Source organism: Mobula hypostoma, chromosome 3 (genome assembly GCF_963921235.1).
Source record: "Mobula hypostoma chromosome 3, sMobHyp1.1, whole genome shotgun sequence".
Taxonomy (NCBI): Eukaryota; Metazoa; Chordata; class Chondrichthyes; order Myliobatiformes; family Myliobatidae; genus Mobula; species Mobula hypostoma.
In genome coordinates this window covers 113,750,285-113,766,752 of record NC_086099.1, presented here as the reverse complement: position 1 = coordinate 113,766,752, position 16,468 = coordinate 113,750,285, and positions in this window count along the sequence as shown.

Here is a 16,468-nt window from a genome sequence, read left to right as displayed (position 1 = left end):
ATTCGATCAATCAAGCAAACAACTGTATTCCCCTCTGCTATCAGTTGAAAGATAACTACCGCCAGGGCGCCTCAGTAGTGTAGCCGTTAGCACAACACGATTACAGCAAGGGACGGCTGAGTTCGGAATCTAAATAAGGCGCCGTCTCTAAGCAGTTTGTCCGTTCTGACCGTGACCGCTTGGGTTTCTTCGAGTCTTCAAGTTTCCTCCCAAAATTAGTTGATTAATTGATCATTTTAAATTGTCCTATGATTAGGGTAATGGCAGTTAGGTTGTGTGGTGGTTTTGGCTTGTAGGACTGGAAGGCACTGCTGCGCATTTTTATCTCTCAATAAATAAACAAAACTCTTTGTGCTTAAGGTTATTGGCCCCTCAGTTATTTCAAAATTACAATTTCTTCCATGACGACTAAAGAAAACGTCATCAGATGAAGAGTGGTGTATAGGTGTAAATGACGTATACATTAACAAAGGGAATTAAGGGATCTGGTCCCTCGGGCAATATTACTCGGCACTTGCACAGATTCTTTCGACAGAGGACACCAATTTGATATTTAGTTTTCCAACATTGAGTTAATAATGGGATTCTGTAGCAAATGACGCACTTATGTTAATATGTAATATCTACAATGTGGTAGTAAGACAAACACAATGGAAAAATAGAACATAGAAAATTACAGCACAATTCATGCCCTCCAGTTCACGATGCTGTGCGGACCCCACTTAACCTATTCTAAGATCAATACAATCCGACCCTCCCACATAACCCTCTATTGTTCGTGGAAAAATAAGAATGGTTTTACTTTTCACGTGCACATATAAACATGGAAATATACTGCACAATGAAAAGTGTCAAATCTAAACAAATCTGCGAGATTTCTGGGGGCAGACGGCGTTTCACCAGGCTTCCGGCGCTAACATATCATGGCCACAATTCACTAACGCTACCTGTAAGTCTTTGTGGAATGCATGAGGAAAGCGGAGCAAACAAAGGACGCCTACGCGCTCACGGGCAGAATGTACAAGTTCTTTACAGACAGCTGCAGAAAGTGAACCCCTATTGGAGACTGCTGACACAGCAATAATGTTACCATAATTGCTACACTACTGTGCCTCGTAATGAATGTAGCTAATTGCGTGAAATGAAATAATAGGTAGGTGGATTGGGTGGAGCGTGTGTAATAAATAGGCCTCTACGTGAAAATGGAATTGTTTCAGTCAACAGAATTTCATGATGGAATATGAAAACATACAAAAGAAAACTTTTACTGCTATACGAATATAAATCCTAGCGGAGTTACGATAGTGCTAGACCGCAACGTCTTCGAGATCATCTGCGGAAACAGATTAATTTCTACCTTTAATGTTCCTTTTACAGCTGGATGGGATTCTGTTGAAGACCCTGACCTAGAGCTACTGTCACCCTTCGGTTCTTGAGCCAATGCTGGCGCTCCCGGGGCTCAGGAACCAGCCGTTTTTCGATATCGCAAGGACGTGGAGCAGGGGACAAGCGCGCTTTTGGGGTTCAGAGACTTTATGGCCCTGGGAACGAATCGATTCTATGCGGGGCCGCCGACTGAAGCATCGCCGAAGGAAATGAAATTTCAGGAACAGCTCATCAGCTGCCGGAGGGCTCTGTACGTAGCGAATTGCAAAGCGGCAGACTTTAACACCGTAAATCAGCGAGATTTTTTAAACTCTCCCCTCTTGCTGAGTGACACCTCTCCGTCCCTTTATTACGGAGGGAGATATCTTGTTGTATGTCGAATTGGTCGGGAGAACGATTAGTTTTTTTTTCCTCTGTCCAGCAGATCATGGCCATTCTTGGAGGCTTTGTTCTTGTTTGCTTGGTGGGTGGAGGGTGCTGTGACTTTCTGCTAAAATAAATGAGGGAGGGGAGGGTCGTTGCTTTGCTGCTGCTTGTGCGTGGGACGAGGTACTACCAGGCCTTGGGTTCTAATGTTTTACTCTTACTTTCACTTATTTTGAGCTATCCGTCACATGTTTTCGTGGATATCTGCGGTGAACAAGAATTGCTGGTTGTATGCACTCTCTGATATTAAATGGAACAATTGAACTGTTATATTTTCATTCCTTTACTCACCGCCGAATGAATTGTCCCAGAATCGCAGGCTCCTCCGTCAGCACACAGAATGCCTGTCGTCCAAATTTTCGATTCAATTGAAAGTTGAAACACAGCTTCTATGGCAACAACTGTGCTAATCATATTCATTATCAAATACGATGTTAGCTTCGAAGAATAATTACACAACCATTAGCATTTGATGACATCTTCGAAAGATTGAGAATAATGTTTAGAAAGGCAGGCAAAGCAACAGCGCAATATATGAAATATTCATATTCCTCTCAGTATTCAATTGGGAATCTGCCGGGTCTGTACACCTGTCGTTCACTAACACCAGCACGCACAATGAAAATGACACTTACTCTAGATTTCATACATCAAGACAAATTTCGAGTCGGAGTTCCAGACACACATTAAATATCCGGACCAGTCGCAGAGACAGCTGAGGAAAAGTCCGAGACATAACAGTTTTGAACCGGTTATTATGTGACCTACTGAACACATACTTGAAGAGTCGTAGTATAAGTACGAAATTTAGAATGGACAAAGTGCCTATTTTCGATGTGCAGAGATAGAGACTCTAGGTCACATCACAAACCGGTAAATACCGTATAAAAGCAAAACATGCGGGAAAGGCTTGACCTCAGTGTAAAAAAAAAGTTTAAAAATTTGAAAGATTTCAATCTGATTGCTTCATTTTCTGCAAACTAGGCCTGATGTGCAGAGCATTTCCATACCTGCTCCACTATTTCATTATGGCTGATCCAATTAATCTCTCAGCCCCAGTCTCCTGCCTTCTCCCCGTATCCCTTCAAGCCCTGAACAATCAAGATTCTATCAATCTCTGCCTTAAATATACGTAAAGACGCTGCCTGTGGAAAGGAACTCCTCAGATTCACCACTCTGGCTGGCTGAAGAAATTGCTCCTTATTTCTGTTCTAACAGGACGCTCCTTTATTTTGAGGCTATGTCCTCTGGTCTTAGACTCTCCCAGCATAAGAACTATCCTCTCCACATCCACTCTATCAAGACCTTTCACCATTCGATAGATTTCAGTGAGGTCACCCTCAGTTCATCTGAATTCCAGCGAATACAGGCCCAAAACAACCAAAACGTTCTGTCAGAACGGGGCACTGGTGGCGGACCCAAATGCAAGACACAGACACTGAAGTACCAGGAACAGGAACGGACAAAACTAAATGAAGGGACAGGACGCAGACTAGAAGTAGGGACAGGAGCACAGACTAGGCTAGGGAAGCAGGACCAGGACGAGGGATTGGGAACAAGGAGCCTGGGCCAGAGACTGGACAAGGACACAGAAACTGGGTCTTGACTCAGGCTAGGACCCTAAAAGCAGGTGAACACGAGACATGGCGTGGGGTCTTGGCCACCAGGCGAAGACGTGACGAGGCTTGGGTTCTTGGAGATCAGGCGAAGACGTGACGAGGCTCGGCTTCTTGGAGGCTCGGATTCTTGGAGACTAGACGAGGACATGACGGGGCAAGGGTACTTCGAGGCAACTCCTGGGCAGGACGCGGGGCTCCTGGGCAGGACGCGGGACTCCACCCCACGGAGGCAAGGACGGGGAGGGATAGACCCAACGCAGGGTAACAGTAAACGGCCTGGCTTACTCGACGGAGGCAAGGGAGAAGGAGGGACAAAACCAACCGCAGAGTAACGACAATTGGTCTGGCTTACCCGACGGAGGCAAGGAACAGAAAGGGAGCTAGGTCCGGGGTGGCTCCAAGACTAGAGGCGGCCGGTAATCTCGACGGGCTACAGAATAGCCAAATCCACATCCCGATGACTGCACTAGCCTTCCACCGGTGGGTTGCTCGAAGAGGAGACTGACGAGACGACCCAGCACCCACATTTGATCCCAGGGCCACTTATATTCCCAAACCCAGGATGAGCATCAGGTGCTTATGGTTATGTCCAACCAGGGACGGCCAGACGACCCAGAGTCCGGAGTTCCTGGACCCGACCGTGAACCGGAATGCGGATTTCGGACCCGACCAAAAACGTTCCCACCCAGGCACCTTCAATGGGAGCCTCCGGGCGACCGAAGAGGTTCTCCAGGACTAAGGACGGCTCGGGCGTGTTGTGGAGGGGGAGGGTATCAATCAGGAGGGAGCCCAGGGCGACGGGGGTTGGACCACAGTGTCTGCGTTGCTAGGTCGTTCTGTCATAAGGGGGCATTTGTGGCGGACCCAAATGCAAGATACCGACGCTGAAGTACTGAGAACAGGAACGGCCAGAAGTAGTTGACGGGACAGGACGCAGACTACACTGGGGAAGTAGGACCATGACCAGGGAGTGGGAACCAGGATCCTTGGTGTGGACTCCGAGCCAGAGACTGGACAAGGACCCAGAACCTGGGTCTTGACTCAGGCTCGGACCCCAAAACCGGGCGAAGACGTGGCGAGGCTTGGGTTCTCGCAGGCCGGGCGAAGACGTGGCGAGGCTTGGGTTCTCGCAGGCCGGGCGAAGACGTGGCGAGGCTTGGGTTCTCGCAGGCCGGGCGAAGACGTGGCGAGGCTTGGGTTCTCGCAGGCCGGGCGAAGACGTGGCGAGGCTTGGGTTCTCGCAGGCCGGGCGAAGACGTGGCGAGGCTTGGGTTCTCGCAGGCCGGGCGAAGACGTGGCGAGGCTTGGGTTCTCGCAGGCCGGGCGAAGACGTGGCGAGGCTTGGGTTCTCGCAGGCCGGGCGAAGACGTGGCGAGGCTTGGGTTCTCGCAGGCCGGGCGAAGACGTGGCGAGGCTTGGGTTCTCGCAGGCCGGGCGAAGACGTGGCGAGGCTTGGGTTCTCGCAGGCCGGGCGAAGACGTGGCGAGGCTTGGGTTCTCGCAGGCCGGGCGAAGACGTGGCGAGGCTTGGGTTCTCGCAGGCCGGGCGAAGACGTGGCGAGGCTTGGGTTCTCGCAGGCCGGGCGAAGACGTGGCGAGGCTTGGGTTCTCGCAGGCCGGGCGAAGACGTGGCGAGGCTTGGGTTCTCGCAGGCCGGGCGAAGACGTGGCGAGGCTTGGGTTCTCGCAGGCCGGGCGAAGACGTGGCGAGGCTTGGGTTCTCGGAGACCAGGCGAAGACGTGACGAGGCTCGGCTTCTTGGAGGCTCGGGTTCTTGGAGACTAGACAAGGACACGATGGAGCAAGGGTACTTCGAGGCAACCCCTGGGCAGGACGCGGGACTCCACCCCACGGCAGCAAGGACAGGAAGGGATAGACTCAAAAACAGGGTAACGGCAAACCGTTCGGCTTATCCGACGGAGGCAAGGGCCAGGAAGGGACAGAACAACCGCACGGTAACGGTAATTAGCCTAGCTTACCCGCCGGAGGCAAGGGACAGGAAGAGAGCTAGGTCCGGGGTGGCTCCAAGACTCAAGGCGGCCGGTAACCTCGGCGTGCGACGGAACAGGCAAATTCACATCTCGATGACTGCACTGACCAGTAGGTTACTCCAAGGGGAGACTGACGAGATAACCCAGCACTCAAATTCGATCCCAGGGCCACTTATATTCCGAGCCGCAATATGAGCACCAGGTGCTTATGGTTAAGTCCAATCGAAACAAGGGACAGCCCGAAGACCCGGAGTCCGGTGTCCGCGGACCGGGCCATGAACTGGAATGCAGACTTCGGACCGGACCATGACACGTTCTTCATGTAACAAACCATTTAATCCTGGATTCTTTTTCATGAACCTCCTTTGAACCCTCCCCAGTGTCAGCACATTCTTTCCAACATAAAGGGTCTATAAAAACGTTCTCCAGGTGAGGCAGCATCAGTACTTCATAAATCTCAGCATTACAACCTTGCTTTTTATACTCTATTCCTCTTAAAATGAATGCTAACATTGCATTTGCCTTCCTCACCACACAGTCGTCATGAAAATTAACCATCAAGGAATCGTACATGAGGACTCCCACGTCTATCTGCACTTCCTTTTTTTGTATTTTCTCTCCATTTAGAAAATAATTAACCCTTTTAGTTCTGCTACCAAAATGACCATACTCTTCGCAACACACATCAAAGTTGCTGGTGAATGCAGCAGGCCAGGCAGCATCTCTAGGAAGAGGTACAGTCGACGTTTCGGGCCTAGACCCTTCGTCAGGCTTGAATTTCCAGCATCTGCAGAATTCCTCGTGTTTACGTTTTTAAATACTCTTCGCGACACTGTATTCCATCTGCCACTTCTTTAGCATTCTGCTAATCTGTCCAACTCCTTCTGTAGCCTCTCTACTTCCTTAGCATTACCTGTACCTCCGCCTATCTTCATATAGTCTGCAAACCTTGTAACAAAGCCATCGATTCCATCATACAAATCATTGACATGTAACATAAAAAGATCCGTCCCAACACAGACCTCTGTGGAATACCAATAATCACCGAGAGCCAGCCAGAAAAAGCTCCTTGCCTCCTGCCAATCAGTCACTGGTTTAGCAATGCCGCAATCTTTCCTTCAATAGCATGGACTCGTAGCTTGATAGGTAGCCCCGTGTATAGCAACTTATCAAAGGCCTTCTGAAAATCGAAGTACACTACATCAGCCGATTCTGCTTTGTCTATTCTTCTTACTATTTCTTCAAAGAATTCTATCAGATTTTTCTAGCAAGATTTTCCCTTGGGGAAGCCATGGTGACTTTGCCCAAGTACTCCGGGAACTCATCCTTAATAATCTTGTGATTCTTGAAAGATCATTACGAATGCATCCTCGATCACTTCATCCACCTCTTTCAGAATTCTGGGATGTATACCATCTGGTCCAGGTGACTTATCTATCTTCCGTCATTTCAGTTTCCCAAAATGTTCTCTCTAGTTCTGGTAACTTCACACACTTCAGGACCTGAAACTTCCGCTATACTGGTCAGGTCTTCCACCCTGACTTCTCTTGTTTGCCATAGTTGTCTCATCTTTCCTTTAGAATACTTTTTCCTCTTTTGGATGTCTATATCCTGTGCCTTCTTAATTGCTTACGGTAACTCCAGCCATTGCTTCTCTGTCGTCATCCCTGACAGTGTTTTTTTCCAGACAATTCTGGTGAATTCCTCTGTCATGATCTGTAACTCTCCGTATTCCACTGGTATCCTTGCAGTACACTAAGTGTTTTCCGGATTGTTTACAGAATTTATTATTTTTTCTTCTTTTACTTTTAGGGGTGAAGGTCTTCATCTAGTGCTGTTCATTTGAATTATCCAATGAAAAACGATTTTGATTAACAGGATATGATAACGTGTATGGCAATTGTGACGAGAATACACATAAAATTAAGATGTTTGCTGGCCTGGGTTAGCATCAGTGACATCAGCAAGTGGTCTGCCACCTGCCCTCAGGGGAAAGGAGAGATAAGGAACAATGGAGCAGCGTCTGGAGATGTGTAATGAAGGGACGGGAGAGAGAGCTGTCTGGAGCGGCTCCCCCTTTGAACCCTGAACTGTTTGAAGTGGTGGACAGGCGATGCTCCAGCAGGGGGATAAAAAGGGACAGGTTCGCTAAGGCAGGACACACACGCCACCCGAGGTAACGAGACCCTGGAAGCGGTACGCCTCTCACGAGTCGGTGGGAAGTACCAGACAATGGCCAGGGTGGAAAGGTACGATCAGCGGGAACCCGGTGTGTGTCCGCCCTTGCCTGGGTGCCGGGTTCACTGCAGAGGATCGACCGCATCTGGAGGAGGGGTCACAGTCGGTGACCTCAGGTGACATCAGGTGACATCACCAAGGACCTGCCCCAAAAGCTGCTTGTGAGCCATATCGCCGGTCTGTGAGTGAAGCGTCACTTTGAAATTTGGTCATTTACCCCTAGACAACGATAGAGCTTGATTGATGCTGTTATCTTAATTCTGTGCACATGTGTGTTTATCATTGCTGAACTGTTGCATTTATTATCCTTTCGATTACTGTGTTGCTTATTTCTTAAATAAAACTTTCTTAGTTCTAGTACTCCAGACTCCAACTGAGTGATCCATTTCTGCTCGTTTGGCAACCCAGTTACGGGGTACGTAACACAATGAACCCCCGGAATGGCCATTGGCCATAGGATGACAGTTCTTGAACACATTGTCACATACTGTACGTAATAATGTTCTGTTAACCAGAATCTTGTTTTGCAATGAATAATCATAATTGGTTTGCCTGTTTACTGTACAAGATTCTGCAAAAGAAGTCGAACAGAAATTTTTGCGTCCAACGTTATACCGCATTGAAAGTCGTTGCAAAGTACTTACAAGAACTGCAGATGATATATTCTCCAATGCAAACCGTCCAAATGCACAGAAGATTACCTGAGAATGAAAATGCATGTTAACTTGTGAAAATTAAGTCAAGAATATATTCGATCAAGAAGTTTTGGCACTGATAATCTCAAAGAAATCGTTGCAATGAGACTTAATGAAACCGAGTGGGCCATGAATAAATAATAATGAATAATGGTGCCGTGAATTTTACGTGCATATACGTCCTCTACAGTTCGATGTAAAGTATAAATACGTTACGTACCATTAGTCTTTTGCCTCAAACCAGATGCATTAGTGCTGAAATTACAGACATCAGGTATGCAAGGAAGGTTGACATCGTAAGGAGTGGGTAGTGGGAATAAGCCCCCACTACCTATTTAATACTCCAAATGGAGCACGCCTCGAATAACCCCTGACATCAAGTCTAGTCACTGGCTTTCACGTATGTTTTAACTACTAAGCCCTACGGACCGTTTCTGCTGATAGAAGAAGGAACAAAGGCGGATTACTGGCCCCTTGAAAACAGTCACTTTGGGCAGATGGGTCTCGCCAGCCGTAATTCGCCGCTTAGCTGGGAGAAGGAAAACTCTGATCTATATTTGCCTTGCAGCTATACCCACCCTTGCGGCTAGTTTCAAGAGTATTGTTTCCCCCACTCCTCACGTATCAACCAGTAACGACCAGAGAAGATCTAACACAATGTTCAGACTCTCTGTTGTTTATGTTTTTCATGCTAAATCTGCCCAAACATCTGGTAAGTTTTATGTGGCTTGTTACTATGAAGATTTCTAAAGAACGCGAGGATCACTGTGGCGTTTCTCTTACATTTCCGAATTATCTTTGAAGTTCTCCATTTTCAAATATGTGGCATGCAGGGAGAGAAAGATCTGCTGTGTCCACAACCATCGTGTATTTAGTTCGGTTAATATATTGACTTTTGGACCAGTTTGTATTCCCCGAGGTAGATATGGTCGTCCTTTCTTTTCTGCATTCATGCTCATTAACTTCCTGAACTTCTATTGTTTCAGGTATATTCCTTGCAAGTTTTTAGCTCTGCAGCCGGATGCAAATCCATCTATGAAATGTAGTGCCCTCCAATATGTTGCGTCTAGTCCTTTGCTGAAATTAATCGATGTTCTTTCAATAACATTTAAATGGAAATACATGTTATATAAATTATTTCAATTTTACTAGATATATTATTTTACCCTCATTGTAATTTATTGCTGAACTTGGCATTTTAATTTTTACTTTTCCAACACACTTTGTAAATATTACACTCCATAACTAATACCGACTTCAAATGGAAAGTTTACAAACGACTATTCATTCAAGCCTTTATTATTTTCATCCCTTCCTATAATTAACTACTTTATAATAGCTGACAATCCCAATTGGTAATAATATGAACGATTTTGAGATCTGAAATAAAACCCCCACATTCTTGGTGGAAATAGATTACATACATTCTCAGTGGCTGGGTATCCAGTAACTCACCACCAAGAGTCTATCTCGAAAGGCCAACCAGGGCCAGGGGAAACATTGATTCAGTCACCAAGATCGATTAAAACACTTTCCAGTATTGTCTGCTCACAGTACTGAATACATGCCACTGTCTTCAAAGTATTTCGTAAAGATAAGCTGACTTTAAATAGCGGAAACGTATTTCAGGATAAATACAGAAACTGTACTATCAGTATTTGCGGAAATATATTTAGATACATATTTGTAATTTTTTTATTACCTTTAGGACTGTCATACTGACAACTTCTCTATATTTGCGCTGCATTTCTGATACTTCCCTTCGCTTTCTCGATCTTTGTCGTCATCTCTGGAGACCGGCATCTTTTCTATACCTAGCGATATCCAGAGTTAACTTGCCCTGTTTCTTGTGAAAGGTGATGTTCCATTTTCTCAGTTCCTTTATCTCCGTCACATCTGTTCCCAGGTTGGGGGCTTTCTGTTCCACGTCCCGATTCATGAAAGAACGTGCCTCCACCCCCAGCCACCACTTTTGATGCTGTCCTCACCCGCATCTCCTCTACTTCCCGAGCGTCAGCGCTCGCCCCATTTTCTCACTACTTTAGCAGTGACAAAGTTCCTCTTGTCCTTATTTACCATCCCATGAGCCTCAGCATCCAACAAACCATCACCAAAGGGATAATACCACCAAACATATCATTATCCCACACCCCCACCCCACCACTACCACCGCTTCCCGCTTTCCATAAGGATCTCTCTCTCTCTCCTTGATTCCTTGCCCATTGCTCCTTCCCAACTACTCTGTCTCCGGGAACATCTCTGCAAGCGACCTATGTGCTACATCTTTCCATTCACCTCCTATCTCACCTCCATTCAGGGCCCAATTAGTCCTTACAATGCGGCCCCCTCAACATTAATGAGACCCATCATAAATTGCGGCAACGTTTTGTCTGGCACCACCGTTTCATCGAACCAAACGTTTTAATTCTAATTCCCACTCGCGTTCATGGCCTTGTCTTGTGTCACGATGTGACCACCCTCAGGAGCAACACCTTATATTTCGTCTTGGTAGCCTCCAACCTGGTGGCACAAATAACGATTTCTCCTTCCAGTATATAAAAATAAATCGCCTATCACCTCCCTCTGGGTCCACTCCTCCTTCCTTTTTTCCTATATTCCATTCTCCTCTCCTGTCAGATTCCTTCCACTCTAGCCCTTTACTTTTCCAACGCATTGCCTTCACCTATAAACTTGTAGCTATCCTTCCTCCGTTCCATTCCCCCTCCCACCTTTTTTTATTTTGGCATCTTTCCCCTTCATTTTTCAATCCTGAATAAGTGTCTCAGCCAGAAAACATCGACTGTTTATTGATTTCCATAGATGCTGCCAGATCTGCTGAGTTCCTCCAGCATTTTGTGTGTGTGTGGTTCTGGACTTTCAGATTCTGCAGAATTTCTCGTGTTTATGATACTACCCACTTTCCCTCGTTTCCCTAAATTATCGTGAATATTCAATTTATGTTTTCCCGTTTTATCCTGAGAAGTTGAAATATCTTGTTCCATTTTTTCCTACTGGTACAGTTTTTCTTTGATAACTACTGTACAAAAGAGGCCTTTATCTGCGCGTAACGCACAGAAGATGCTGGAGGAACTGAGCAGACCACGCAACATCTATAGAACAGAGTCTACATTGGACCGGGCCTTCACCGGGTCTGTCTTGTTTATCTGCACGTATTGTGAAATGACTTATATCGCGACAATAACTGTAATCACGTTCCAAGTTAAGGTAAATATGGTCAATGAACATAAATTCAATGCACACAGAGGTGAAACCAGATCCAACCAGACACTTCAGTAGACTAACGTGGTTGAATACTCTTACAGGTTTCTACTTTTTTATAGTATGCGCTTAGAGATTCAACGTAGTTATAAATAATCTGCATTAAAATGTTGTTTGAACTGGCAAATCAATACAGTATTAGATATTTGCTCTGCTGAAATTCCCGTTGCAGCTAGATAAGGACAAATTTTAAACGATATGTGAAGCCCGTACTTTAGAACAATTGTTTAGCTTGGTTAATAGTTTGACTCTTATTAAACATATTGATATATCGACTTGATTATTTTAATGTTTTGTTGTTGTCGATTTTCAATAATAATTAAAAGATTTAAAAATGAAAAATGAGAACAACTATAAGATAATTAACCGAGAAGAAGTAAACTGATTTTAGACTACAGGCAGTCCCCCAACAAAATGCATTCTGCAAAAGCGAATAGGCGTTACGCACAGCAATTTGACTCCACCAAAGGTTTCTTTCCACTCTTTCTGGAGATTGCCAGGTTATATTTAACGTCATCGATAATATTAGAGAACATACTCCCAGTGCAAACTGAATTATCTGCAAGAAACAAAAATATGAACATTTTATGTGAAACTGTTATTAAGAGATACAGATGGTTGTTAGGAATGGTTAATGAGAGAAACATTAACCAGAAACGAAATAATACATTAACCCTAGCGAAACAAAATATCCACCAATAGATTAAACGCTGCAACGTATTTAGAGTTTATGATGTCCCGTACTAAGACGAAGAGAAGTACACACGTGCTTCTATACCATAATCTACTGCTCTAACTTCAGCTACCGCAGCTTCTGTAACATCAACTAATGAACTTCGCTGTAAACTTTCGTACAGCTAGACGCAGTACAATTGATCAATGAGTTTGTCCTCGATTAACTTTCCGAAGGCAAAAAGCAATGAGCAGTAACGTCCAGCGTATTTATCAATTTTATAAAACTAATGTTGAAGCTCATGCATAATCACTTTCTTTTATGCCACCCATGAATATGCTTCACGGAAAAACTTACCTTAAAATGCTCATTGCGCAGTTTCCACAGCATAAAAATAAATTAACATGCGCTGCTGAATTATATTGCACATAAACTTCACTGACTTTGTCACGAGCAACCCGTAACTAATTTTTTTCTGTTATTATTCCCACCACCCACCGATATATGCCCTCGTACCCAAAATTTAATGACCGGTTTTACTTATTATGTAGGGAGCCAAACTCAGCAGGTAATCATGCACGTTCAGCGCAAGAGTCGATTTTCGTAACTTCTAGTTTTTTTCATTGCTATTACGTCTCATGATGTGCCGCTGACATAAATCAACAATTTCACAAGATAAGTCGGTGATAATAAACCTACTTGAGAAACAATAAAATATATATTTTAAACTTACACCCAATGACTTCGGTTTCCACATTTGAATAAAGGAGCATAAAACTCGTCTGACACTATCTACGATGTGCTGAGGCAGTTTACTTTAGCCAGCGTGCGGTTTCAGATCTCGAGTTTGATTTAAGTCAGGCTTTCTATTGGTCGCAAAACCGATGAGGGAGAAACGGAACGGCCGGGGAACGAACTTCCGAGATGATCTAAGAGCATTGCTCATAGACCAATGTGATATACCAGCCTAAATAAAAGGGAAAATCAGCAATGGATAACGGTACTACAAAGCTGAGGGGTGATCTAAGAGCATTGCTCATAGACCAATGTGATATACCAGTTTAAATAAAAGGGAAAATCAGCAATGGATAACGGTACTACAAAGCTGAGGGATGATCTAATAGCATTGCTCATAGACCAATGTGATATACCAGTTTAAATAAAAGGGAAAATCAGCCATGGATAACGGTACTACAAAGCTGAGGGGAGGAGGAGTGATTCTGAAAGAGACATTTTTATTTAATTGTTTTATTGCATTGTATTGACATACAATGCTGAATAAGCGCTTCCAGTCCTTCGTGCCACCCCGCCCGGCATCCGCCAAATTAATCCAAGTCTAATGACAGGATAATTTACAATGATCAATTAACCTAACAAACGGTACGTCTTTGAACCATGGGAGGAATTTGGAGCACCCAGAGGAAACCCACGCGGTCACGGGGATAACGTACAAACTCCTTACAGGAAGCAGTGAGAATTGATCCAGGATCGCCTGTAATGTAAAGCGTTGTGCTAACCACTACACTACCATGCTGCTCAAAATGACATATAGCTACAATTTTAACGGAAAATAGTTCTAAGGTCCACAATTAATCCCTGATCGATAAGAAATAAATATGTGGCAGTGAGTGTGAATCAGTGCATTAATTACTTATTTACAAAAGGAAACACCAAAAGCAATCCAAACGTATACAAATCCTGATTCACCGGGGATTAAGAAAACGCAATTTACTGAGGAAAATGGGAGACACACTGAAGGGAATAATATTAAACTCAACCACTGGACCTCTAGCACTTTATCAGGAGAAGAAAGAAGTGTCAGCAAAAGCACTGGCTAATTCGGTTTTGATATTGATAAACTGATCTATTAATAATACGATAATTTTCAGGTGGAATTTTATCTTGATAAGTGAATATTAAATCACTTTGAAAGTTTCACCAAATTTTTGACATGCACAATAAATGTTAGGTTGATCTTGTTTCGTAACTCACTATATCCCCAGACCTCTGAAGATAATACACAGGCTGATAAATGGTGAAGAAGTTATATAGGACGCCTGTAGCTGTTTAGAACATAATCATATCAAATCAAATCAAATAAAGTTTAATTTTTACTCACACCATACATGATCGTTCCCCCGGGGCCCAGGTGCATAACATACATTCAAGATAGAGAGAGAGATTATAAAAAAAAACACATCGTTACACACAAAACACATGTAAAGTCTAAGTCCCTGAGAGACATACAAATTGATGGTACAGCACCTAGCAATTCAGCCTGTCATTACACCGGTTGAACACTGGACGGCAGCACCAATGGGACAGGCCAGCTCCTATATGAGCATAACGCCTCCAACATAGTCTTTTTCTTTTTCTTTCATCCATTTGCATATTTTACAGTCTCCTAAATAACAGGAATAAATAGCAACACTGGTAGCAGCGCGTTGCGCACACTCGATATTCTCTCTGTAAAAAGAAAAACTTACTTCTAGCATTCCTGTACTTTTCTCGAAACATCTTCAAGTTATATACCCTCATATTAAACATTTCAGCCCTGGGGGGAAGGCGGTAGCTGCTCATACTATGCTTCTAATCATCTTACACATCGCTTGCAAGTCAGCTCGCAAAAAGTAAAGAGAAAAGTCCCAGCTCATTTAACCTATCCTCATACGGCATGCTTTCCAATCCAGGCAGCATCCTGATAAATTTCCTCTGCACCTTTTCGAAAGCTTCCACATTATTCCTCTAATGAGGCGACTACAGATGAACACAATATTCGAAATGTGGTCTGTGAAGGTATTTTTAAAGTTGCAACATTACTTTGCAGCTCCTGCACCAGTCCTCCGACCAATGAAGATACTCCTTAAGTTCCCTATGAATTTGCGCTGCAACTTTGAGAGATCTGTGGACATGTACTTCCAAAACACATCCAAGTTATTAAGAAAATCAAATACAGTAACTAAAAAATCAAAACCAGGCTTCGAATATAGTGTTCACTTGTACTCGCCTCATTAGAGGAAGGATGCAAACAACAGGAATTCTGCAGATGCTGGAAATTCAAGCAACACACATCAAAGTTGCTGGTGAACGCAGCAGGCCAGGTAGCATCTGTAGGAAGAGGTGCAGTCGACGTTTCAGGCCGAGACCCTTCGTCGGGTCTAACTGAAGGAAGAGTAAGTAAGGGATTTGAAAGTTGGAGGGGGAGGGGGAGATCCAAAATGATAGGAGAAGACAGGAGGGGGAGGGATAGAGCCAAGAGCTGGACAGGTGATAGGCAAAAGGGAATATGAGAGGATCATGGGACAGGAGGTCCGGGAAGAAAGGCAAGGGGGGGGGACCCAGAGGATGGGCAAGAGGTATATTCAGAGGGACAGAGGGAGAAAAAGGAGAGTGAGAGAAAGAATGTGTGCATAAAAATGAGTAACAGATGGGGTACGAGGGGGAGGTGGGGCCTGAGCGGAAGTTAGAGAAGTCGATGTTCATGCCATCAGGTTGGAGGCTACCCAGACGGAATATAAGGTGTTGTTCCTCCAACCTGAGTGTGGCTTCATCTTTACAGTAGAGGAGGCCGTCGATGGACATGTCAGAATGGGAATGGGATGTGGAATTAAGATGTGAAAATCCTTATTTTCTCTTTGGTACAAATGAGTGCGAGGCCCCAGCTCGCTGCGGAATACTGCTGTCCACGCAAAATTCGCTCCGTCTACGACTACCCTCTGCCTCTAATGGGCAAGCCCGTACTGACTGGACGGAGGAAAAATTCGCTGTATCGAATGCCGACTGTCTTTCAGAATGAGCCTCGCATGTGAGGTCCTTAGCAAATATGGAACATTGAACAATATAGCACAGAAACAGGCCCTGTGACCCACGATGCTGTGTCGAACCAAATAAATTAGTAATTGTGTTCATCTAAAGCAAATGCTTATGCATACACAATGACTATATCTGGTCATTTTCCTCACATTGAAGTGCCTATTTCAAAGTTTCTTAGAAGTCCCTAATATATTTGTCCCTACCGCTACCTGGCAGCGGATTCTAGACACACTTACCTCTTATATCTCCTTTAAAATTACTCCCTGTCACCATTATTGTACACCCTCCGGTAGGAGACATTTCAACCCTAGGAAAGGATACTCTCCATCACTCTATCTATGCCTCTCATA